General features: G+C 37.2%; 1 long non-coding RNA gene across 1 annotated transcript; it reads right to left on the bottom strand.

Moving 5' to 3' along the window:
• Positions 1-746: 746 nt before the first annotated feature.
• Positions 747-1210, bottom strand: LOC149958385 (uncharacterized). Its single transcript, XR_016478280.1, has 3 exons — positions 1152-1210; positions 1000-1082; positions 747-904 (listed from the first exon to the last, which is right to left on the bottom strand). It is a non-coding gene; the product is annotated as an uncharacterized LOC149958385 (long non-coding RNA).
• Between the last annotated feature and the right edge of the window lie 2691 nt (positions 1211-3901).

The following is a 3901-nucleotide window of genomic DNA, read 5'->3' as shown; positions in this document are numbered from 1 at the left end:
TTATCCCTCGACGGACAGTGTGGAAAGAATCTAGCATGTTCCCATTCTGGTACGTCTCCTGATTCCCATCCTTCTAATACGCCATGGCACTTGTAACATCGTACTTCATCGCCCCGCTGAATATAGTAGAATCCGGCCTTTACTAGTTGTTCCTTAGTAACGTGCGGATTTCTCCAGTGACGAAAAGTTTCAAGTCGATCTGCATTCGCTATTCAAACAATGCGAAGTGAAACTCAATGATACGACGGTTTCACCATCGGCCTCAATTTACCCCTATAGGGCCTATATCGAAACCTTGCTCAACTAAATTTCAATAAATGTTTTTCTATTTATTTTGGTTAGACTCTAAGACTATTTGACTAGAATCTAAGTCTATTTACTTCAATTTAAACAAGGCCTAATTTCCTACTACAGTAAAATAATAAAGTCACTTACTTTTACGGAAATCCTTAAGCCTTTGCCTGTAAATAGAGTCGAGAAGGCGGGGTACGGAGCGCGAAAATCTACGTATCTCTTCTCGATGAGGTCCAGGAACTAAAAGAACGCTGAGTCGTATATCTAGAGATCAAATAACACTCGAAACTTCCAAGTAAATCCTGATTTCTCATTGGCTGAAACCAATTGATGTCACGGGAGATTGTAAAATGTAACCAAAAATAGAGGTTACTGCTCATCGGTTAGCGATAAAAAATTCGTCACGTGTTAAATTAGGAAAATTAGAATAGCTGAAAATACATTGCGCTTACTTCGCACTAATTTACTTCTGATACAACTTTGATAAAAATTAATCCTGTTTCGGGGGAACCCCCAGGAGGAAATCTTAGAGACTATTAACTCGGTAGAATACACTATTTTAGCAATTGCAATTGCATATAATCCTTGTTATTGTAATGTTTGATATATACTGAAATGATTATTGTTGGATAGGAAAATAAAAGAATCGTGATAAATGTTAATTTTTTTATTATAAAATAATTGGGACGATGAGTAGTATCCTACTGGAATGTATTTCGCCCTCATCGTCCCAATATAATTGATGTTCCAAGACTTGAAGAAGCATCCTGGGCTCTCCAACCTCAAGGCTAACAGAACAATACATAAAATTTTAACTTTAGTACAGTATAAATAATTCGTGAAATTTAATTTATTACCTTATTCTAATCTCAAATTTAATTGAATCATCGCTCGCGCTTTGCATTACTATCCCCTTCAATTCTACATGAAGAAAATTAAAATCTAAAATTTTTGTTCTAAAAGTTATTTAAATCTTAAAATAATATTTACCTCATTTTTGATTTCGATTTCGTTTTGCTCCCGATTTCGTTTTGCTCCAAGCAAAGAAAAAGGTTGGAATAATTTGTTCTAATTTTTTTACTCCCTTTTTATACCATTTTCCATCCCCACCAATTCCTAGCCCCTATATCCTTCTTTTCCGTGATGAAATCTAAGTTAGTGAGTGATTGAGTGTGGAATCTATTCAGTGTGTAAGTAAGTGGGTAAAGTCGGTAAATTTTTCCATTGGTTAAATAGTGTTCGTAGATAATTAATTTCGTGAGACTGGGAATTTCCACCATCTTCCTCTTAGCGTACGTCACGAGAAGATGGTTTAGGTTCGTGCAAAGTCTAACAAATTTACAGATAAGAGTCCGCATTGTAGTACGTTCTTGCATCGGACTGGTTGACTTAACGAAATTCTGGAAAAAAAGGGTAAGCGATTTTCAATAAAGAGTCTTTTTTGTTACGTTTTTAAAGTATTTATTAAGAGTGAAAAAAGTTACATAGGAAAAATTGTTTACAATTGTTTTTTTTCGCGTACATGAGTTTATATTATTAAATAAAATGGCAGAGTCAAATTTCAATCTTTTTTATCATTACAAGACCCAAAGCTAACTAAAGAAAAAACGCCTAAAAAGTTCGGTGTTTTATACAGTGCCTGAGATAAGTCCACGTTTGTCGTAGTCATTTTAATAGTCTCGAATAATGTTCCTATTTTTATCTATCTGTAAACAAGATTGAAATTCAGCGTACACGATAACGACCGTAGAATCTTTTAAAGGGGTACCAAATCCTAAATCTAAACGTAGTTGCCCTCTCTTTACGGGGTTCCAAAACGTGACGTCACTGGCCGAATTGTCGGGGGTTAAATCAAAAGCATATAGGGCAAAGCCTAGAGGAAAGTGAGCCAACGCGATGTGATTTCCCTCGTCTTGGTAGAGTATCCCAGATCCCGAGAATAGCGAATGATAGGCTAGCGTAAATTGTTTACCTTTAAAATTAGGGGTCAACGCTTTCGAAGGGATTTGTTCGTTATCAACGTATAGAGCCAAATAATTTAGGTCGAAATTTTCAAAATTATAAGGATTAGACTTAACGGAGCCCTTATACGCTTTGTTGGTGGCTAAACCAATAATGACTCTGTTGGGCATCGGACCTAAGAATATATTGTCAAAACTATCGTTCTGAATAGAACTAGCCAATGTTTTAACTTTAATTTCGGTACGAGTAAAGAGATATTTGGCATTGCTACGTAATAATCCTTGCTGATGGGCTAATAAAATTTTAGGCATAATTTTAACTTTACGTACAATTAGAGCAGCGTCTATAAATTCAACTTTATACGCGTCGACAGTGTCGCTAAAAAGGGTAAAATTATTGCTATTTCTAGTGAGTGAAACCTTAAGTTGTACGCCATTAATTAAATATTTGTTGAAATTAAAAATGTCACAAAAAATGTTCCCGTAAAGTTCAATTTCTTTTGATTCAGCAGCTAGAACCTGACGTTTTATGAATCCGGCGTTTGTTATCAGATCCATACTTCCAGCCGTGTCATCGTACCATCCAGATGTCGCAAGGTGAGTGTTTTTTGCATCGTACCCAAAGTTGAGCAAGGTTTCGATATAGGCCCTATAGGGGTAATTCGCGGCCGATGGTGAAACCGTCGTATCATTTGAGTTTCACTTCGCCTTGTTTGAATAGCGAATGCAGAGAATTGTTCACGAGCGAAACGTTAGACCCAGCATCCAAGTTGTCACCGTTGGTCTTGACGATTTTGACTTTACAATATATCATTGTCATTGCCAAATCTGTGTAAGAGTCTCCCGTACCCGGTACCACGAATTCGATGATAGAACTGCTGTCGATAGATGAAATTGGCTTACACCATACCGTTTGACCTTTTTCAACGCTGAGTTGAGTTGGTAGTTCGTTGAAAATATTTAATTCGCTTTTAAGTACTTCCATTTTTAGAGAGCAAAAATATCGCGAACCGTACGCGTGAACTTGCGGCGTTTAACTGAACTCTTTTTCTTTGCGCGGGGGTTCTTCAATGCTTTCTTAGTAGTTTTTCTTCTCTAGCGACGACCCGAACCTTCTTGCGCAGCCATTTCGTCCACAGTTTCTGTCATTCGTTTATTGGCTGACGTTTTTAAGTCCTGACCTTGCAAGACGTCTCCGAGTACTTTCTTTCCTGTAGAAAGAGCCCTTTTCCCCACGTATTTGGCAGACTGTTTTAGGAGTGGGAATACAAACCTAGCTAGCCCTGAAAAAAAGCTACCAATTCCGTGTCCTTTTGGTCCCGCAAACCCAGAGAAATAAGGTAAATCTACTCCGCCCCCTGCCTGATTTAAATAATATTGCATGTAGGGACAATTTCTATCAACGTACTGATAAGCCATTTTTTTACAGTAATTCAATTGACTATTTCTAGGCATTTGGCCAAACATCAACCATAACTAATAAAATCTATCTGTTAATTAGCCCATGTCTGATTTGCCAGTTTATACAAACCTGTGCTATTACACTAACCATCATCTCCTTAGACCTTAATTGTGCCATGTATTCTTTCCCCATTCTGTGCCTCAAGGCAGTAACACAGCCAATTACAATGAAGATGTTTGGCTGA

Source organism: Leiobunum rupestre, chromosome 2 (assembly GCF_980474605.1).
Source record: "Leiobunum rupestre chromosome 2, qqLeiRupe1.1.hap1, whole genome shotgun sequence".
Taxonomy (NCBI): Eukaryota; Metazoa; Arthropoda; class Arachnida; order Opiliones; family Sclerosomatidae; genus Leiobunum; species Leiobunum rupestre.
Note: the sequence above shows the minus strand (reverse complement) of the source record. Positions and strands in the feature narration are given on the sequence as shown.